The following is a 24,071-nucleotide window of genomic DNA, read 5'->3' as shown; positions in this document are numbered from 1 at the left end:
CAAGGAGAAGGTGGTCCACACAGCCTACCTGAACCTCGCAAAAGCCTTCGATACAATACCCCACTCGGGCATTATAGATAAGCTCACCAGCTTAAATATAAACCCCTATGTCACTAGATGGGTTGCAAACTGACTCAAGGACAGAACCCACATGGTTAGAATAGCTGGAGCCATGTCAGACTCCAAACCAGTTACAAGTGGCGTCCCACAAAGCTCAGTCTTGGGACCTCTCTTGTTCGGTATATATTTCTCGGAGGTACAGGCCAACATGAAAGGACTGTGGCTGACCAAGTTCGCAGATGACTGCAAACTGGGCACCATAGTAGACTCTCCAGCTGACACAATCATCCTCCAAAAGGGCCTCATAGAAACAGACAACTGGTGCCAGAGCCATGGCCTCAAGCTAAACGCCAAAAAGTGTATAGTCATCCCCTTTGGCAAAAACAAAGTGCCCACAAATTACCACATAGGTGGTAATCCATTAAGTACAGAAGAAGTAATTAGAACCTGGGGACCCAAGTTGATAGCAATTTCTCATTTGACAACCACGTGGCCAAAGTGGTTAGAAAAACATTTTATATAGCCCACCTAATCATGAAGGGATTCACATCTAGATCAGGGGAGGTCATCGTGCCTCTTTACTCATCCCTCATCAGGCCCATAATTGAGTACAATGCCCCTTTTGGGATGTACCTTACCAAACACCTGCAGCAACTGGAAAGACCCCAAAAGTACCTCACCAAGAGGATCAAGGGGCTCAAACAGATGCCGTATACTGCCCGGTTAAAGAAACTCCAGCTCTACTCAGTGGCATACCGCCTGCTCAGAGGCGATCTGTGCCTGACTTATAAAGCCATGTCCAACCCGGAATTAATGGACATGCTGCACCTCAGAAAATCCAAATCCCATTGAGCTACGCGCTCGAGGGACTTAAACCTCAGCACTGAAATAAATAGGACATGCTGGAGGGACAGATTCATAACCCAGAGGCTCCCTTCACTCTGGAATAAAATCCCAGTCCAGGTTAGGCAGAGTCCCTCATTGACTCTCTTCAAGAGGAATCTTGATGATTGGATGGGAGATCGTAGGTTTACCCCGGGTATCACTTCTGTGTCACTGTTAGACAGAAGCGCAGTATACTAACCTCGAAAAAGGGCATAGCAAAATTAATTTAAAATGGGTGGCGAAAGCCATACACACTCTGGCTAGGCTTATAAATGCCCTAGGGCAGATAGCCTAGTATGAACCTATGAACCTATGAACAATGTGTCATGTTTCACCAAGATGCAGCTAATAGACACATAAATGACACATTCACTTCAAACTTAATTCAGTTGGTATCAAATCTGTTACCTTTTCAGCCTAAATCAAAGTAAAAGTAAATGTGGCAACACAGAACAGGTGCTGTGATATAGAACTACCTATGTGGCTATTGCAAAATATAGCAATTTTATTATTTATTTACTTTTGATAACTGGGATAGTCTGACTTGGTGTTAGACCATTTTCAGAGGAGTCTCAGGGAGGAAAAGCCCCAAAAAATACATATAAAATAGCTAACACAATAATACATAAATACACAGTAGGTAAGTGACAACTAGAGACAAAAAAGTAACACAGTATAAAATAAAAGAAAAATAAGAGATCACTAACAAGTTCATAATAAAAGAGCCAACGTGTATGAGAAAAATAGACTGCAAGAAAAGAAAAAAAACTAATTTGACAAGATTAGAAGCATAACACATGAGTAAATGACAAAAAGAAAAATATAAGCGGCAGATAAGAAAATAGCATAATCGACTGAGGAGGAGACAGTGAAGAAGGAAAGATAGGAGAGAAGAAGAAAATAGAAAGGCTAGAAAGAAAGAGGAGGAGCGAAACATACGAGAATATGATACAAAGATCAGGGTGTGGATTATCATGGGATATACTCATGCATTCCTGGGATTGTCTTGAGTGCCCAAACTCAGAAAAAGTGTGACTCTCCTATTACAGTTGACATCCTATGGTTGTATTACTTTTAAACAATCTTTAAAATTAATATGCATTTTAAAGATTAAGAATTTAGTTAGACACTATGAAAACAACTTAGCATTAAAAGGCATCAATACAATAATTAATAGCAATGGCAGTGAATGTAATATTATAGGTATCGACTGTACACCATCTGTATCCTTTGCTCAATATGACGATTTGCTGACTAAATTGTAGTTAGTTAGTTAGTTAGTTAGTTAGTTAGGTTATCATTTGTTGGCTGAGTTTGTCACTATTAGCCATTTTCAGGAGAGGCCTGAGATGTTATTTATACTGACTAGAACAAGATGTGACCTGTGCACTGAGGAACTTCCTCTGCTCTATCAATTAGTACTGTGGAATCTTCTACATCCACTTGAGCTACCGCCAACGTAGGAAGATGGGTCCTCGGTTTAATGTTTCATCCGAAATATGATACACGAGTGTAGCGCCTCTAATTCTGCACTGCATTGTCAATTATGGAAAATTAATCCCATCATCTGGATTGGGAATGGAATCCACAGTCTTCTGAACTTACAGAAACATGTACAATGGGCAGAAGTGAGGATCTTGAAAGTGTAGATAGATCACCCCCACAAATAATCAGAGAAGAGTCATTAGTCCTTCTGGTTTAAAGTATTGAGGGGAGGTGGTTTGTCAGATCTGAAGTGTAAGATAAAAGTATTAAGACAATGTTAGTTGCCTCATGTACACAGACAACCCTCTCCTCCTACCACCCAACACTACAACCTGTGAGAAATGCACTTATATAACCAAACTGGAAGCAAAGCTCTCTTCACCCAAGACTGGACTAGACAGTCAAGAAGAGAAGGTAAACACTTGCACCACACCACACTCATCACATAGTCCCTCAAAACCTACACCACCAAAACACACACATAGAAACACAAAACACACACCTACATTCATGGAGGCTCTCAAAACAAATATACCCAAGCAACAGGGACCTCCAAACCAGAAATGTAAGCAACCCCCCCCCCCAACACAACCCAAATGACACATAGTCCACAAACTCAGCGTGACACTCAACCACAGCCCATAAGGCATAACAACGTACCTAACACTCTAGTCATAGGTGACTCTATAGTCAAGCACACTGATGTTCCACTCACCAGGCTAAACAAGGCGAAAGTCACTGTCAGCTGCCTGTCAGGTGCCAGGATCCGCCACATAACGCATGCACTCAGGTCGCTCCACAGCAAGTACAAATATGACTCTGTCATTATCCATGTTAGTGTGAATGACCTGAGACATACCTCTCTGGACTACATGAAAAGAGACATACAGGATATTTCTGATCTTGTAGCCCAGGCAAGTATGACCCTAGCCCTGAGTAGCATCCTGACATCATCCAGAATGATACCACAGTACAAGGACAAAATGATTGACTTCAACAATTGGCTAAGCTTCTGGTGTCATTCTAAGGGGATCCAGTATCTGTCTGCCTGGGATGACATGATCGACAAACCACGATGCTTTGCCAAAGATGGCCTGCACCTGTCGCCCTTCAGATTCTGGATACTAGCTAAGGCTCTTGCCACCCCATAGTACCTTTTTTAGGCAAGATTCAAATGACAAATTCACCACTGTAACAGGTACAAGCAAGCAAAATTTGAGGGTAATGCTACTCAATGCTAGAAGTCTAAACCTCAAAATGTACTCACTTGAGGCACTCCTTAAAATGGAGAACATTGACATCTGTGCAGTGACAGAGACCTGGTTTAAGGCTCCAGAGAGCACCCCTGCATTACCAGGCTATAATTCATACCACACCTTTCGGCCACCTAACCTGCACTGAAGCACTAAAGGTGGAGGTGTGTCCATATTCATTAAGGATATCCACACCTCCAGGCTAGTTGCTCAGCATAATGCATCTGAGATTATCCAAGTGCAACTAACTCTGGGCAAGACCGCAATGCAAATTGTAGCTTGCTACAGATCCCCCACCATGCCCAAGGATTCCTACTCCTCGTTTCTTGATAGACTGGAAAATATTACGGTACAACCTAACACCCTAATAATGGGCGATTTCAACTACCCCACCATTAACTGTGAAACCTACTCATGTACCAAATCTTGTGCTCAACGTTTTCTGGAATTCATAAATTCCAATGCCTTGGATCAACTTATCCACACCCCCACCAGGGGCAGCAATACCGTAGACCTGGTCATCACCAACATGGGCAACCGGTGTTCCACACCAGCGGTCAATTCCTCGTTGGTCATTTCCGACCACAAGCAAATCACCCTAGACATCCACATCCCAGCCCCACCCCCATTAGGGAAACCACCATAAAACATTTCTCCAAAACCAATTTCACGCTTCTTAAGACAGAAGTGGCAAACTTCACAACACCCATGCTGACGGACAATAGAGATACGACTGCTGAATCCTATACAATTGCACTTTATAAGCACTTACACGAGTGCAAGGATCATGCAATCCCTAACAGAACCAAGATGCTATCCTCCAAAAAAAGGAAGCCAATCTGGTGGCCCCCTGCTATAAACAAACTCTACAACAGAAGAAAGAAACTGTTGCAAAAAAGAGTAAAATCCCATGATTGGAGGAACTCCGTGGTCAACCTCAGTAAGGAGCTGAGATCCCTCATAAAATCCTCCAAAGCTAGTTACAAAAAGAAAATCACCACTGATTCTAAAGACAACCACAAAGCATTTTATAGCTCTATCAAGAATCTCAGTGGCAACACTCAGATCTGCTCTGAGTTACAGCACAATGGCACTAAATATGCAGAACCAACTGATATTGCCAGCATCCTGGCAGATAGGTTCAGTGCTAACTTTACCCCTCTCTCATCCCCTAAAGGGCCCATCTCTATAGTGGAAGAATGTAAAGTACCTGTAATCATGGCTGCACAGGTATGAAACACACTCTCCAAAGCCAAGATCACAGCATCCGTGGGACCTCACAACATCCCAGGCTGCGTTCTACATGAACTGCAGAACGAACTGGCACCCCACCTAAGTACCATGTTCAATCATAGCCTCACCTCAGGCTTTGTGCCAAAAGAATGGCACACAGCAATGGTTATCCCAATCCACAAAGGGAGAGCCACCACAGACCCCGGGAACTACTGCCCCATTAGCCTGATGAGCCTGGTCTGCAAGGCTATGGAGCGTATCATCATGGAACTTATAAACAATGACACTGGTAATCTTCAAACTCTGGACCCTACCCAGTTTGGGTTTGTAAAAAGCAGATCATGTCTCCTAAACCTGATAGACTTCTTTGAAGCAGTCACCAAAGCTGTAGATGAGGGTAAGGTGGTACACACAGCCTATCTAGATCTCGCCAAGGCTTTTGACACCATCCCCCACTCTGGAATTATAGACAAACTCACTAAACTAGGTATAAATCCCTATGTTACAAGATGGGTTGCCATCTGGCTCACTGACCGAACCCACACTGTGAAAGTAGCAGACTCTAAATCCAACTTCACACCAGTGACAAGTGGAGTACCACAGGGTTCAGTCCTAGGTCCTCTCCTGTTTGGAATCTACTTCTCTGAAGTACAGGCTAACACAGAAGGTCTTTGGCTAACAATGTTCACAGATGACTGCAAACTAGGAGCCATAATCAAATCTCCTAACGATGTGGACATCCTACAAAAGGGCATCACTGAGACAGATGCCTGGTATCAAAGCCATGGCCTCAAGCTCAATGCCAAAAAGTGCACTGTCATCCCTTGTGGTAAAAACTCTGTACCCATGAACTACCACATAGGCGGTAGTCTACATAACACTAAAAGTGTGATAAGAGACCTTGGGACACAGGTGGACAGTAGTCTCTCCTTTAATAATCACATCGCCACAGAAGTCAGGAAATCCTTCTACGTGGCACACCTCATCACAAAAGGTTTCTCATCCAGGAAAAAAGAGGTAATTCTTCCCCTCTACTCATCACTCATTAGACCCATTATAGAGTACAACGCCCCTTTTGGTATGTACCTCAAGACATCTACAACAACTGGAAAGGCCACAGAAATACCTCACAAAGAGGATTACCGGCCTCAAACAGATGCCCTATGCAGACCATCTCAAAAAACTTCAGCTTTACTCTGTCGCATATCACCTACTCAGAGGCGATCTCTGCCTAGCATACAAAGCTATGTCAAACCCAGAGCTGTTGGACATGCTCCACGTAAAGAAATCCCAATCCCTCCGAGCTACACGCTCTAGGGACCTAAAGCTTTTCACCACAATAAACAGAACATGCTGGAGGGATAAATTCCTGTCTCAGAAACTTCCCATACTGTGGAGCAAACTACCTATCTATATCAAACAAAGCTCCTCATTAGCACTCTTCAAGAAAAATCTTGATGATTGGATGGGAGATAGGAAATTCACCCCGGGGATCACATCTGTGGCTCTGCTTGACAGGGGCACAGGAAAATAATTTTCTTGGGTGGCAAAAGACAGGGTACTGTTTGCTAGGCTTATATAGGCCCTAGGGCCAATAGCCTAGTACCTACCTATGAACCTATGAACCTATTAAGACATGCATTACTGAGCCTAATTTACGTAAATCATCTATAGAATACATTATATAATATACCATGCATATTTCAAATGAAATAAAACTTTTAAGCCCTAGGTAATTTCTGATCAGTACTACTGTTTTCAGTGAACATAATACATTGTTAAAAATTATTATCTTTGCAATCAGAGAATGAAACAATAATTGGTTACTTGCACACCTGAATAACACTGCTAATCCTTTGAAAATGTAAACACAATGTTTCTTTTGTGAATTCACACTCACATTATCAACTGTCTGACCACCTGTGTGCTGTAGGATGATCTTGTATTATGAATAACTTAACATAACCATTATAATTCTGTTTTTAGAGTTTCAACACATGTAACGTCATCATCATCATCATCATCATCATCATCATTATCAAGCCTTTTTTTCATTGTCTACATGGGGTCAGAGAGTAGCGTCAACCATCTTGCTCGATTTGATGGCCCTTTCTTACCTTCTTTCATGGTCATGTTTGACTGTCATAGGCCTGCATTCACATAATTCATCCATTTCTTTGCTTGATGCCCTTGTTTCCTCCTACCTTCTTTCTGTTTCTCCTAAAATATTCTTCACAAGATTGACCTCTGCTTTCCTGCACATGTCCAAACCACAGTAATCTGTTCTCTTTGACCTTCTTAGCAATTGGAGCTAGTTTAACTTCTGTCCTGATGTCCTCATTTCTCTATCTGTCTCACAGTGTGCATCCTATAAGTTCATCACCATCACCTCTAGCTTCCTCAGCTGTTCTGCTTGCATTGTCCATACAGTAGTACTAGTCACACCTTAATTCTGACCTTCTTTAGTATTCTTCTGTCACTCACTACCCCTAATACTCTGTACCAGATGGCTGCAGTAATTCTCATTAAAGATTTGATTTTCGCATTCATAATGCACTTCCCCTCAACCACCCCTCCCAAATACTTGAAGAGGTTCACCTGTTCCACTACTTTCACTTCTATTTCAGTTTTCAGCTTCTTCTGACTTCCCCATTTGCTGTTTTTATCAGTTCCTATTTTCATCCTGTGTGCCTTCAGTTTTACATTTAATTTCCCTGTCATTTGCTGAAGTTTTTGTTCTGCAGCTTTGCTAATCTGTCCCCATTTGCCAGTTTGATAATGTAGTACATGCATCATCCCTAAATATAACTGCATTCCTTCTCATTGTCATGTTTGCTCCTTATGGCAATGTGCAAAGCTTTCTGGGTTGCATTTACAACACAATTAACAATCTTTGTACCAGAAGTGTTATTAAGATGCAGCTTACAATTTTATCATATTAGAATTTCCAGTATCTCTATCATCCTGAGGGCTAAAACAGAAAAAATGCCCAGTTTTAGCTGTTGGCTGTACACAAACTTTAAAAACCTTAAGATCATGCACAAGATCAAATGCCATAGTCAGCATTATACATAAATCTCTTTTTCTTGAATTTGTTCCCATGCCATACAGCACATCAGGCAATGGGTGCCCTTCAGTACTCGTTTCTGTAGCATTTACAGGATCAGGTTGCAATTCCAAGGCCCAACCCTCCTCAGAAGGTGTGCCACACACTCACACCTAGGGCCAATTTAGAGTGTCCAGTCCATCTACTGCATGCCTTTGGAATGTGGGAGGAAACTACAGCTGCTGGAGAAACCCACACAAATGCAGGGAGGACATGCAGATCCTGCACAGAAGGCACCCCAACTGAGAATTGAACCAGAAAACCTCTTGGTATGAGGCAACAACACTAACCTCCATACCACTGTACTGCTCGTTATATGTAAATAGAGCAGTCTTTTTTAAATGCAGCTTAGAAAGAAAATAAACATGGTGTCTGTTTCTTTTTCTTGCTAGCCATTAGTGACAAATGTGGTGATAAGCCATTTACTAATCTGAAAAACAGTTATGGAGAAATAATCTCATGGCTAACTTGGTATAATATTCAGAAACGATTAGCACAGTGTGGTAGGCAAAGCAAAATGGTGAGCAGACACGGGGGGGGGGTCAATTCAGAGACACACACACATAGCATGACTGCAGTACAGGGAGAACAGAGTGATATGCAGGTCATACAAATAACCATACAGCAACATGCAGATAAAATACATTATAAGTCCATATATAAGTACTAGGAATCAGTCTGCGGACCATTATAAACCATACCAAAAGCCCTATTCAAAAGTTACCTCTAGCATCAAGGAGAGCAAGACAAGATAGAATGGGGGAGAATTTGAGGCTATCTATCCAGTTATCTAGATTTACCTTGAAGGTGGCAAGGGTACTTCTCAGCTTGACGTGTAGTAGAAGCTTGGGATTTGTTGGGATACAACTCTATCATGCCAACATGTCTTAGTTGTCTGCTGAGGAAGGTTTACTTTCTTTAACCAAGTATTTTAGGCACCCTTAGTTCTACAAAGGAATGGGACGTTAAATGGAGTTGGATCTTTCATGGTTTGAAAGGATAAACACAGATTTCCATGGAGGAGTCTGAAAGAGACCAAGTAAAGGGATGCCAGACTCTACTGACAATTATGATTCTTGGGACCACTGATCTTTTTAGTTATGAATCTCGGAAGTCTCAAGTTATGTGATATGTTTAGACAAATAGATGCCAAAAGGTGCATTACATTCAGTAATGGGTCTGATAAGATATCAGTAAAAGGGAATTAAGTTTTCTTTGAATCTAGTGAAGATGCCTGTGGAAATGACATGAACCAGATTAAAGGCTTTCTGAACCACTGTACAGACATGTTGGTCTAATGAAAATAATTTATAAGCAAGAGTACCTAGATCCCTTATAGCAGTGTCTGGCTAGAGGGGTTATCATGTATATGATAAGTGAAACTGCTTTGTTTACCAAAATGAACTATGCTACATTTATTTTAAATTTCTTGAGAATGGATAATTTTCAGTGCTCTTTTGGTGTGCTCACCCTTTCCTTACTGCTTTCAGGCTGATAAGTGGTACTAAGTAACACGAGAGCAACAGCGAGCTTTAATAAAACGGAGACAAAAAGACTTGCAGATCAAGTCTGAGTTATTGCAAGTGAAAAATAGTACGTAGTCTGTAAATGAGTAATAGTATTTCTTTTGTGTCTGGCAAACATATTTATATTCTCAAGTGTTTAACTGTTAGTTAATTGACTGACTGAGGTAAGCTAGGCATAACTAACAATTCATTGGCAAGGGTAATCTAACTATCTCAGTATATATGTACAGTAACTGGTAAAACTAAAGGGCTGTTGGGGGAGTGCATTTGTCAATAGATAACTTTTGCATGATGTGAGTGGGACAGCATAACTCAAACTATGAGAGCTGAAGAAAGTTTAATTCATCGAGTGACTGCTTTAGTAGCAGTACAAGTATGCATTGCTGTCTTCTTGTAGGAACTCTGTATGCTGAAGCACAAGTAACTCATCCACTCCTTAAAAGTAGTGTGTATGGTTAGAACTGCACTGTTGAACTCCCTGTAGTTTTAATTTCACGTTTGATGTTATATTCCTGGTCAGTTTTTGAAGCAAAAATGTAGTTTGCTTTCTGACCTATTTGGGTTGTTGGGGAGGGTGGTGGGTGACTGGGAGAAATTGCATGACTTGGAATGAGTGACAGGTTTGGATTTGATATGGAAAGGGTTAAAAGGTAAGAGGGAATAGAGCAATGGTTAGGGTTGAAAGTGAGGTAGGTGTTGAGGGAGTTTAGATTTTATAAGATTAATTTGGGAGTAGCCAAGCCTCTTTGGGTGTACTTTGATGCATTACAACAGCTATATCCAAGCAGCCAGTGGTTGTCCTTGAGAGGCCTGGTAATAGGTAGCTAGTGGTAAGGTAGCAGTTATTATGGGGATTGTTGGGGGTAAGTTTTTTGTGTGCGTGTGTGTGTGTGTGTGTGTGTGTGTGTGTGTGTGTGTGTGGTATAGGCAGATGGTCAGTAGACTGGGTAAGATAGGAATATTCTGTAGTCCATGGAATGGTAGAGGAGTTGGGCAGATCCACACACACACATGTAAGAATACTTCAACTGCTATTCCCCATGTTAAAGAAATGTACTGCTCCTAAACTAAGCTGTTTTGTTTGGTCATTCCTTCTGGAACCTTCATCCTCTTCATTTACTAAGTGGAGCCTTTGGTGGTTTGTGCATTCATTTGTGCAGTGATGTGGACAAATTTGTGGGTTTCTGCTGCATTGGGGGTGGCTGCAGGCCTTTTAGGTTCCTTTCTTGTGTGTCAGTTGGTGAGAGGAGTAGTTTGATTGGGGCACATGGGTTGGTTGTGTTTGCCATTGTGGATGGGCCTCTGGCAGCCCCTCATGTGCTGCATCTCTCCTGGAACCACAGAAGATGAACAACATTTGGGTTGGTGTAAAATTCTCATGACAAGTTGCAGGTTATTTCATTCATCCCTGCAGCGTACTGAACAGCAAAGTGACTTCTGAAGTCATTGTTCTCTGTTTGGAGGGGTCCAGACATGCATCAACAGTATCACTTCTATTTGAAGCTACAGTCATGATGAATTATATATGGTGGGACTTTATACTGTGTGGGAATACTATAGTTTGCAGTGCATTGGGTGGGTGCAGCAGTGGAGAAGCAATGCAATCTGATGGATTTGCATTGAATGTGTTGCAGACAAATGTGTGTGTGTGTGTGTGTGTGTGTGTGTGTGTGTGTGTGTGTGTGTGTGTGTGTGTGTGTGTGTGTGTGTGTGTGTGTGTCAGGATAACTTGTTTGGCTAGGTTCCAATAGTCTGCAGATTGATAGCCTGGTATTTAACTATAGCATAGGCATTTATAGTATAAACATATTGTTTGAGAGTAAGGAAGGAGCAGGCTGGTATGCATGGGTGGCATGTGTTGATATGTGGCATCAGTGTGACTGCACATTGGCAGTCAGCATGGCATTAGGTGGGGGATGAAGTTTAAGTATTACTGATTTAAAAAATTACAGTACAGACTTCATTATCCAAATGTTGATTATACAAAATGTCAATTACCTGAATACAGCCTACCAAAGTTTTCAGGTAGAGTCAGGTTATAAGCAGTATCGCAGATCTTGAGAACAGCTCTTCAGGTGGTGAGGGGAAGAAATACTAATTGAAAGTTCTTGCTGGCCCTCCATTGATGGTTTGTTTTAGGAGGAAGTGCTCGTCGAATAGTGGTCATATGGCCAGGGTGGCTAGCTCTCAGTCTAGTGTGGCCTGAGGATGGAGCAGTTCCAGTGTGCAAGATATTCATTGGTCTGCATCTTTGCTATAATGTACCTGTGGAAGTGAAGGCTAAATTGATTTTATTTATTATTTTTTTATTTTTATTGTTTTAAAGTTTTTATTCCCTTAAAGTTTAGCTTTTGTTATCTTTATTATTTTTATTGCTACTAAAACCAGTCAATTCCTGTTAGCCAATGAGTAGTTGTAAGATTTGTTCGTTGGTAATCTCAAGCTTTGTGGGAAGGACCTCTCAATGGTAAGTAGGGCTCATTGCTGGAGTACCATTCCTTTTGTACCCATAGACAGAGATCATTGATGAGGCTTTGTTCCTTATGTTCCTGTAGATAAGGTATTATCTGTAAGGAAAAAATACTAAAAAGCAGACCCTACAGTCATTGCTTATTAACCCAGTGCATTTTAGACAGTCTAGCAGTAAAAATAATAAAGATAACAAAAGCTAAACTTTAAGGGAATAAAAACTTTAAGATAATAAAAATAAAAAATAATAAATAAAATCAATGTAGCCTTTGCTTCCACAGGTACGTTATAGGGAAGATGCAGACCAACAAATAATTTGCACACTTGCTGCTCCATCCTTAGGCTACACCAGACCAGGAGCTAGACACCCTGGCCATACGGCTACCATGAGATGAGCTCTTCCTCCTCAAATGAATACTCAAAGTTTTTGGGTAGGAAAAATCATAAAGTCTGAATATGTAAACATTATATGTATTTGCTTGTGCATGTTTTTTGAGCTTTAGCCCTCTTGTGTGTGAAAAATATTCTTTATTGCCCACTGGAATCACGTATTCCCTGCATGCAGAACAAACAGGATTTTATAAATTTTTTATCCAGTTGAATGTATGTTTGACTATCTAAACTACCATAGGTCCCAATTAGTTCAGATAATTGACTCTCTAGTAAAACAAAGGAAGATAACGTAATGAGGAAGCAGTGAGTGATCAATGGTATCGCAACCACTTGGATTGTTGTATAGCATTACAGCTGTGGAGTCTAGCAGCAGTGACGGCATTGATCGGGTCAGTTTGGTAGGGGAAAGAGAGGACCGACGGGGCAACTCATCATCATCATCATCATCATCATCATCATCATCATCATCAACCCTGCTTTTCCTATTGTATACTTGGGGTCAGGGTGTCGTGTCAACTGTCACCATCTCTGTCTATTGAATGCTATTCTCCTAACTTATTTCCCACTCATGCCTGACTTTTGCAATTCTTCTCTCACACAATACCTCTTTGCTGGAAACCCTTGTTTTTTCTTGCCTTCTTATTGTCTGTCTCAGATCTTGTTCACTAGATTGTCTTCTGCATTTCTGCACATGTGCCTGAATCACCATAGTCTGTTCTCTTTGACCTTTCCTGCAACTGGAGCTACTTTAGCTTCTGCTCTTATGTCTTACTTTCTTCATCTGCCCCCCAGTGTGCATCCTACCACTCATCTCAGGCACTTCATTTCCATCACCTCTAGCTTTCCCAACTGCTCTGCCTTTACTGCCCAGGTGTCTGTACCATGCAATAGTACTGGTCACACTACTGTTTTGTACACCTTATATTTCAGCTTCCCTGGCATTCTTCTGTCACATACTACACCTTACACTCTGTGCCAGTTGGCAGCAGCCCCTCTGATTCTAGCTATGACCTTCTCATTCAGATTTTCCTTCTCCTCTACCACACCTCCCAGATACTTGAAGCTGTTAACCTCTTCCACCATTTTCCCTTCTATCTCAATTTCCAGCTTCTTTTGAACTCTATCATCTGTTGCCATTACAACTGTCTTAGCTCTCTATTCAGTTTAATCCCATGTGCCTTCAGTTTTTTGTTCCATTCCCTTATACTTCACCAAAGTTCTTGCTCAGTGTCTGCCTGGAATACCACATCATCTACATACAGCAGCTTTGTTGATCTGTCCCCTGCAATCTGTTTGCTAATGTAGTTCATCACCAGTATGCACAGCAATGGGCATAGAGATGAACCCCGGTGCAGACCCACTCCCATTGGGGAACCCCTCTTGAGGCCAAACACAGTTTGTACTCAAGTCATTGGGCCCTTGTACATAGCCTGCACTAATTCTACCAATGTTTCTGGGACTTTCAACCACTGTAGGACTGCCCAAATCAGCTTTCTTGGGACCTTGTCATATGCTTTCCCCAAGTGTATGAACGCCTATTTGGACTCTTTCTTCATCTCTAGCGTCTTCTCAGCTATCTGTCTCACTGCAAACATCAGGTCAGTTTTACTGCTTCCTGATCTGCATCCGAACTGCTCATCTCACATCTTACATTCTACTACTCTGCATATTCATTTATCAATCACCCTCTCCAGAACTTTCATGCAATGTGGCAGGATTTGATACCATCATACTGCTCACAGCTATGAATATCCCCTTTGTTGTTAAACAATAGCACTAGTATGCTTATTCTCCAGTTATCTTATACACATCATTCTCTCCACACTGCTATGAGTACCCTCAACAGCCATTTCTCCTTTATCTCACCCAGCATCTTTATCAATCTGCTGTGATCTCATTAGAGCCTGTTGCTTTCCCTAACGTTCCTAACTGGGTGGCACAGTGGTGCAGAGGTTAGCATTGCTGCTTCATAGCAACAGGTTCTACTGTTTGATTCTTGGCTGGGGTGCCTTCTGCGTGGAGTCTGAATGTCCTCCCTGTGTTCATGTGGGTTTCCTCCCACATTCCAAAGACATGCATCTGCAGCATTTCTCCCCAGGCCTCCACTTAAAATAGGTTCTGTCCTAGTCAAAATTTCCCGGTCAACCAAAAATAAAATAATCTTCATTTTTCTTAGTGATGCTCTTCTTCTGTGATGGACTCCTCTTCTTTTCTCACTGTAGGCTTTGTATGGGGTAGTACATCTTCTGTGGGGTTTTCTTCATTCAGAAGCTGCTAGAAGTAATCTTTCCATTTGTCTTTGATGTCCTCTGGACTGGTGAGCAATTTATTGCTGGCATCTCTTATGAAGATTTTCTAACTGTTTTCTTTATCTTTCTGTCTTTGCCTTGCAACATGATATAGTTTCTTTGTGCCACCTACTGATTTACTTTCCAGAAGCTGGTAGATAAACTATGATGCCTTGTTCTTTGCTTTTGCAACTGCTCTCTTAGCCTCTTTGTTATCCAACCAGTATCCCTTCCTAGACTGGTCTGTCTTCTCTATCTCTTCCTTCCACTTTTTCCTGCATGCCTTCTTTCTTTTAATGACTTCCTGGACTTCTGCATTCCACCACCAGCTTTCCTCGTATACCTTGTTTCCATACCTGGCTCAGCCACATATCTCTTCTGTAGTCCTCACATATGCTGTTTTGAGGCACTGTCATTCTTCTTCAACTTTACCTATTTCCTCTTCTTGTTGAGGTGCTAGAGCCCTCTGCAATTCCTTGAAAAGTTGTGCTTTCTCTTCAGTCAACTTCCGGGTCTTCAGTCTATTCTCTGTTGACCTTAGAGTCTTCTCTGACCACTGCTTGCAAGCTCATTGTTGCAGCAGTTGTTTATGCTGTGGGCTGACTTTTTCACTGGAGATGACGTTGTAATCACTGGTTCTACCCCAGTGCCCTTTCCTTACCAAGAGGAAGTCTACCTGAGTTGCTGGCCACTCTTGTGTTGGCTACTATCAAGCCATTTGCTAGACAGAAGTCTACAATAACCTCTCCTTCTTTATCTTGTGGCCCAATCCAAGTGTACATAGGCAGTCCTCATATCCTGCTTTGTCTGTCCCGATATGTACACTTAAGTCATCCATTATTAACATCAATTCATGTTGTCTGCTTTATCTAGTAGGTTTTGCAACTGCTGTCTGAATGCACTCTTTTTCTCACTATCACAACCCTATGGAGCAAAGCCTGAGAATACTGCCCTATCACTGCACTGGAGTCTGAATTCCGTGTCTGCCACTAGTTCTGGTGACATCCCTAAATGTCTTCTGAAGCCTCTTCCTCACCACAATTCCCATACCATTTCTAGCCTGTCCTCCTCCTAAGTAGTAGACTCTGGATCCCAAACCAAGTGTTTTTTCTGTACTGACCATCCATCTTATCAACTGAGTACAGAGGATGTCCAGCCTCCTACTTACCATCATGTCAACCACTTCCAATCTTCATCCCATTAGTGACCAGTAACAATTCTTAGCTCATGTGGTTGATTGGTGTTATGTACAGCTTTCACTCAAAAGAAGGCAGCTGGACACCATCAAGTAGTTTATTGACCCACTAGCTTTATGGCATGCACACACACTCCTCTACCATTAGCAATGGTTCCATAGTGTAGGTAGGAGTAGGCTGGATCCTCAACCCAATGGCAAATACCCATGACCATTTGGCAACAATAGTCATCACAACTGAATCACCTACGACCATATTTTTACACTTTCAAGTGGCTAACCCTGCCACACTACACAGTCCGTGATCTGTGTTCTCTTGTTATGAGGATACCGTGCCACACAGTACATGCCCAAGGAGGCTGGTTTATAAAACTCTTCCCCTTCTAGGGGACTATGTTGAGTCTGTGCTGCTGCTAACAGCTCCATTGTTTTGGCGAGTTTGAGATGGAAACACTAGGCATGTTTTTCAGAGGTAGGAGGAACCCCACAAAGACACATGGAGAATTTTTTTTTTCAAAGCTAGGAACAGTCCAGTCGCAGGATGGCCAGGTTGCAGTTTGTCAAAGCTTAGATCCTTCAAAATAATAAAAAAATGCTTTGATTAACAAGTGCTTTGCCATGCTAATTAATGTGCTATTAATATTAACTGCCAAGGTTTTACAGTATGTCCAAATTTTGGTCTGTTTTTCTTAAAATTGGTGGGTTTTGGCAAATCAGTGTGAATTAGAATATGGTGTCAAAAAAGTGGCTTTCAGGCTTTGTATGCTTCAGAGATGCATGGCAATGTGAGGCCTTTTGGTTTTAGCACCTTCTAAGTGGGAAGACCAGTTTTAGGACTTGTCAGTAGTTTTGTACCTTTATTCTCATAGGTCCATAGGTAGATACTAGGCCAGCTGCCCTTGTGGGCCATATTTCCCTTATTGTGCTTGAAATAGCCTATCCTGTTTAGTTATAGATTTGGCCTTACCCATCCCTTTTGTTGATAATTATATATTGCTCCTAATAAGAATAACTGGGATCTTACCATAGATAATTTGAAGGGACCCATGCTTAGGATAAAGCATTTAGGAGTTGCCTCTATCCATTAGTAATACAGGGAGCAGTCCTAGGGTAAATTTTCTGTTTCCAATCTATAGATCTAAGTTGTACTTGAAAATGGATAGGGCTGAACTTTGTTTTATGTGGATGAGGAGTCTGGTCCACAGCAGTGGTATCATCTATGAAATATACCTTTCCCTCCAAACCATTCTGTTTATGTTGCTGAAGATATTTAGATCCCTATACTGAATATTTATGATACCATTTGACTTGCTGAAGTGCAACAAATCCATCAGTTTTGTGTCGGAGGATGCCTTCTATGTCAGACATAGGTCACCTCTTAATCTGTAGAATACCGAGTACAAGGCTTTGAGTCAGTCCATGTAGGACATGTTGTATAGGTCTTGTATCCTTTTTGTAAGGCATCTCTGGGTGTTCCAGTTGCTGCATGTGTATGGACAGATACATGCCAAAGGGGGCATTATATTCAATGATTGGCCTAATGAAGGCTGAATAAAGGAGGGGGGGGCACTGACATCCCTAGATATAGACACAATCCCTTTGTTTATAAGATGTGCAATATAGAAAGACTTTCTTACAACAATAAACACATATTGGTCAAAAGTTAGGTCGCTGCCCACATATGGTCCCAAATCCCAAATAAATGAGCCAGCTCTTATTGGAGTATTCCCAATGTAGTAGTCCTGGGAAAGGTGACTTCCCAAAAGACACAATAATGCTTTTTTTTTTTTTTTTGGCAATTAGTTTCAGACCATGATTTTGACACCAGTTATTTATTTGAGACAAACATTCCTGCAGGATGGCTAAGTATATATGGCTTTAATGACTGCTCTTAGCTTGCAGTCATCTGCAAACTTAATCAGCCAGAGCCCTTTGGAACTGGCTTTTAGGTTATTGTGGTGGCTGTTACACATTTTCTGCACTATAAGGTTGAGAGGTATAGGAGGTGTGATTAAATGGTAGTAGTTAGTGGTTGCGAATTTTGATTTTGTAAAATGTACTTGCTCAGGGTCTAACCAATCTATGTCAAAGGCCATTGGTAGTCTTCTATTCATTTTAATGGATTCACAGGGACTTACGTGAGAAAGTGGGGCTGGGAGTTCCTTGTTAGGTAATGGAAGGAGCAGCCAAATCTATTAAAGTTTGCTATGATGGGGACGGGTTAAAGGAGATTCAGGTGAGGCAAGGGAATTTAGGCAGTATGTAAGTTTGGAGGAAATTAATTAATTTGTTGCTTCATAGGTTCATAGGTTCATAGGTTGTTACTAGGCTATCGGCCCTAGGGCCTAAACAAGCCTAGCCATAACTATTGCCTGGATATTTCTTCACGCAATATTTACTTCCCTGGACACCTGTCTAGCAGGACCACTGACGTGATCCCCAGGGTGATTTTCCTATCTCCCATCCAATCGTCAAGGTTCCTTTTGAAGAGCACCAAGGAGGCACTCTGCTTGACATGTATGGGCAGTTTATTCCAGAGAATGGGGAGTCTCTGGGTCAGGAACCTAACCTCCAGCATGTTTTGTTCATTGTGATGACAAGGTTTAGATCCCTGGAGTGTGTGGCTCTGAGGGATTGGGATTTTTTTAAGTGGAGTATGTCCAGCAGCTCAGGGTTTGACATGGCCTTGTATGTTAAGCAGACATTGCCTCTGAGTAGACGATATGACACAGAGTATAGCTGGAGCTTTTTTAGATGGTCAGCATAGGGCATCTGCTTTAGGCCTGTGATTCTTTTAGTGAGGTATTTCTGCGGCCTTTCCAGCTGTTGCAGATGTCTTGTGAGGTACATACCAAACGGGGCATTGTACTCTATAATGGGTCTAATGAGGGATGAGTACAGTGGGACAATGACCTCCTTTTTTCTGGAAGAAAAGCCCTTAGTGATGAGGTGTGCCACATAGAAGGATTTCCTGACTGTTGTGGGGATGTGGTTATCGAAAGTGAGACCACTGTCCACCTGTGTCCCTAAGTCTCTCATCACACTTTCATTGTTTAGTGTATTGCCACCTATGTGGTAATTCATGGGTACATGGTTTTTCCCAAAGGGGATAACTATGCATTTCTTGGCATTAAGCTTGAGCCCATAGCTCTGGCACCAAGCACCTGTTTCTGTAAGGCCCTTTTGTAGAATATCCACATCATTTGGGGATTCAATAATGGCTCCTAGTTTGCAGTCATCTGCGAACTTTGTTAGCCAGAGTCCCTTAGTGTTGGCCTGTACTTCAGAGAAGTAGATGTCAAACATGAGTGGTCCCAAGACTGAACCCCAAGGTACTCCACTTGTCACTTGTCTGGAGCTGGATTTGGAGTCGGCTACTTTTACAGTCTGGGTTCTGTCAGTAAGCCAGTTGGAAACCCATCGAGTGATGTAGGGATATATACCCAGCTTAGTAAGTTTATCTACAATTCCAGAGTGGAGGATGGTGTTGAAGGCCTTGGCAAGGTCCAGATAGGCTGTAAGGACCACCTTACCCTTGTCCACAGCTCTGGAGACTTATTCGAAGAAGTCAGTCAGGTTCAGGAGACAAGATCGGCCCTTGACAAACCCAAATTGGGTGGGGTCCAGTGTTTGAAGGTTGCCAATGTCTTTATTTATAAGTTCCATGATAATGCGTTCCATGCCCTTGCAGATCAGGCTTCATGGGACTGATGGGACGGTAGTTCCAGGGATCCAAGGTGGATATCCCTTTGTGGAGTGGGATAACTGTAGTGGTACACCACTCAGTGGGCACAAAGCCTGAGGTGAGGCTATGATTAAACATGATACTTAGGTGAGGTGCCAGTTCATTTTGTAGTTCATGTAGAACACAGCCCGGGATGACATCTGGTCCCATGGATGCTGTATTCCTAACTTTGGAAAGTGCGGTTTCTACCTGTGTGGCCATGATTACCGGAATTTGGCAATCTTTTGGTATTGAAAAGGGCCCTTTAGGGGGTGAGAGGGGGTTGAAGTTGGCACTAAATCGATCTGCCAGGATATTGGCAATATCCTTGGGATCAGTATATTTAATGCCATTCTGTTGTAGCTCAGGATATATCTGAGCATTGCCATTTAGATTCTTGACGTAACTATAGAATTCCTTGTGGCTGTCTTTGGAATTTTTGGCAATTTTATTTTTGTAATATTTTGCTTGTTTTTCATATGAAAGGCACCCAATCTCTGAAGGAGCATTAGGGATGGATAGTATCCCAGGTGAAAGAGTTGTTTAGAGTTGCTGAGAAAACAGTGTAATTGAGAGAGATGGTGTTGCCAGTGGAGTCACAAGGAGAGTTGGCCACAGAGATACAGAAAAGAAGTAGGAAAAGATGTAAGATGCCAGAAAAGCAGAGTACCAGTACTGCAGGAAAGAGATCGAGAAAGTCAGCAGGAGCAACTAGAAGAGAGAGACAATGGAGATTTGATGGTCAGGCCCCAGCCATCTACAGAAAAAGGTGTGAGTGGTCAGGTTGTTGGTGAGCCACCAGCCAATGGGCCTGAAATTGATAGGGTGGCAAGTGCTGGATGAATCTGAACAGACTAGGATGCAAGAACTATTGAGTTATGAAGAATAACTGCTGGAAGTTAGGACTCAGTTACATACAGAGAATATTGCTACTGCAGCAGATGTAGTTAGTTTAGAGTAGATGGGTGGAGCAGGAGTTAGGGTAAGTTGCAGAAACATAAGTTTTGGACATGGAAGCATAGCCAGGTAAGTTAATGAACCAGGAAAAATTGTGTCCTGGATTTCATTTATTACAGAGAGATGGTTTTAGAACAAGGTGTTTGACAGGAATTGGTACTGTTAGTATAGTTTCTTATGATTCAGGAGGCACAGAGACTCCAAGCTCTGAATGCTTGACTGTGGTATGATCAGCAATTTTGAAAATATAAAGTGGTGGACAAGACTTTACCATGGGAGATAAGGTATGCTGACATCTGGTTGGCAACTATGTTGGATGCTGCAGGGAAACACAATAGGTTATAAGAGAGCTGAGAATTGTTTAGGGACTTGATGAGAATTTAATGCTGGTAGATATGCTCAGTCAGTCTGTTGGCTTAATTATTTTTCTCCAGCTTGTGGAGGAAACCATGGAGCAGCTAAGTGCTGGCATAAAGACGGGGGAGTTAGTCAGGCATCAGTAGCAGAACAGGATAGGACCAAGCAGCACTTTTTCAGAGGCAGAGACAATTTTCATGGGCAAAGTAGAGTGATGCCTTTTCAAAGACAGCCGGGGAGGCAGGTTTTCCCACCCACCCACTAACATCCATCTGTATGTAGCTCTTTTAGGTGACTTTTCTGATACTGAAGGGGCTAAGGAACTGATAGAAGGTTGTAATGAGGTTTTAATTATGTTGGAGGGTGGGAATAGAGGGCTGGCATGCTGCAATATGAGATCAGTGAAAAGGAAGGAAGAGGTTGTTCAGAAGTTGTTGGATAAGAAGGTAGAGGCTGGTGGAGTGCTAAGCCCTTTTGTACCACATTTTGAAAGTTATCATATTTTCCTTTGAGCTTAGTGCCTAAGAAGAAATCATGTGAGTTTTAGCTTATTCATCATTTATCATACTCTGAAGGTGATTTGGTAAATGATTTAACTGTGAGGTCAGATGCCAAGGTACAGTAAGCCATCCATGGATGATGCAGTGCACCCTATTAGGGGTTTTGGGACACCTGGTGGTGAAAATGGATACTGAGGTGGCTTTTTGGCTCTTGCCAATCAAAGAAGAGGATTGGCCATTTCTTGTCATGTGTGTCGATGGGAAATATTATTCTGATAAGGCCATGCCAATGGGATGTGCAGTTGCTTGTACTACATATGAAAAATTTAGCAGGGTACTTCAGTGGATTTGGCAGAAAAGACTTCCTACTCAGAAGTTGGTCCATTATTTGGATGACTTTTTTTTAATCAGGGAGGGTAAGAATGGAGCTGGCAAGGGAATGGCAGCATTCAAGGAGTTGTGTAGGGACTTGCAAGTGCCTCTAGCACAGGTCGAGTCTTAAAGGTCATAGTCAGGTGTTGAATTTTTTGAGGTTGGCAGTGGATGCTCAGGGGCATTTATTTTGTTTGCCCACTGACGAGCAGAATAAATTGAAGGATAAGTCTGAGCAGATTAAAGGGAAAGAGCAGGTGAGAGTGAGGGAGGTGATGAGGTAGCTTGGCTTGATAAATTTTGTATGCATGGCGGTAGGTCTAGGCATGATGTTCTGAAGGTAGATTTCAAACTTGTTGAAGGGGAATAGAAGTAAGTACCTTTGGGTCATGGTTACCTGGATGTTGAAGGAAGACTTGAGGTTATGGTCGGTGTTTTTGGCAAGTTTTAATGGAGAGTCTTTTTGGTATGAGGAATGCAAGACAGATGTGGAGCTGTGTTTGTTTACAGTGCAGAAGAGACTCATTTTATTGGTTCATACTTTGATGATGAATGGTTTGGGATGGGTTGGCCCTCAAAGTGGCTTGTGGAATGGAAATGTGATGTGGCATTTTTACAGCTAATGCCAATCTGGGTGGTGTCAGTTGTTTAGAAGGAGAAGTTAAGAAATAGGAAAGTGATTTTTCTTTCTGATAACAAAACATTTATGCAGGTATAATGAGGAGGATGAAGAGATCAGTTTTGTTTTTATTGCCTTTGAGGAAGTTAAGGTGACAGTTCTTTAATTAGCTTTAGTTTCTCAGCCAGTCATATACCTGTGTAGTTTAATGACATACCTGACAGTCTTTCTTGTCTTCAACTTCACAGGTTTTGATCTCTAGCACCAGATGCAAGGCAGGAAGCAGTGGTGTTGCCAGAGGAGGTGTGAAACCTTTAACAACTGAAGCATTATGACTGATAAAAAACATCAGTTCCACATAAAAGGCATAAAATGCAACATTTGATGCATGTTCTTCTTCCATGAGGTGGATGCTGGTGAGAGAAAGGAAGTGACTTGCTGTTTTGTTAGTGAGATGCATTGTTCACCAGCGATTTCTTGGCGAAACAGAACGATTAAGGTGCATTTATCATTTCTCAGTGCAGCTGCTAGGCTACCAGGGTTAAAAGATTTTACGCAAACATTGTCGATGAGTAAAATGATTAAGGGTTGGGAGAGAGTGTTAATGAACCGAGAGTAGACAATCATTTTCCATTGAATAAGCAATTGCTTCAGGTGTTACTAAAAGGTTTGCATAGTTTGCTGATTACACAAAATAAAAATGTTACCGGTCAATAAAGGTCAATAAAGTACACAAAATAAATGTAAACTTTAAAAAATAAATGCAAAATTGACCATCACAACTGTAAAGTAAAATAAAACGATGGTTTATTCAACAAAAATAAACACTTTCACAGCTAACTGCTGCTTCATCAGACTTTAAATGATCAGATAAAACAACCATATTTAAAACAGAAATCCATCAATGACAAGCAAACTATAACATCACATGACAACTTCATTCATAAAACCAAACCCTTACACATAGTTAATATCAGCGGAACAGATTCCGACTCTTAAGAATGGGTTTGATCGAAACACGTCCATTCAATCCTGGAAACGTATTTGCATTTAAGGTGACAATCCACCTTAGTTCAGCACATTTTGTTAGATTCACAAGATTCCCAAACCTCAGGCTTTCATATAATACTTCTAAAACTGCAAGCTTAAACTTGTGGTTATCACCATATTCTGATACATGCTTATCTAGTGCATTATTCTGCTTGCTTTTCTTGATATCGCCCACATGTTCCAGAATCCTCTCTTTTAAATTGCGGTAAGTTTTGCCTATATAATAACAGTCACAGGTCAAACAAACCGCACAATAAGCCACGTTATTGGTATTACAGTCTGCATAAAACGTCAGCTCTATCCTCCTATCAATGGATTTCAAACACAGAGTAGTAATATTAAAAACATATTTACAGGCATAGCAACACTGATAGGAAAAAGTACCTAATCTCTTTATTAATCTAAGGTCTAATGCAACTATTCCTGTAACACAGTCGGCGCTTCAAGGAAAAATTATTCCTAAAAGAGAATTTAGGTACTGGCCCAACTGTATCTGCTATATCATCATCCATTAAAATGAAAGACCACTGTTTTCCGATGACATTGCACAGCTTACCAACATTCCTCGAACATGTAAAGGGCATTCTGACTACTTATGT

The sequence above is a fragment of the Protopterus annectens genome, chromosome 9.part0 (assembly GCF_019279795.1).
Source record: "Protopterus annectens isolate FY-2018-M chromosome 9.part0, PAN1.0, whole genome shotgun sequence".
In the NCBI taxonomy this organism is placed as follows: Eukaryota; Metazoa; Chordata; order Ceratodontiformes; family Protopteridae; genus Protopterus; species Protopterus annectens.
This window is presented reverse-complemented; position numbering follows the sequence as displayed.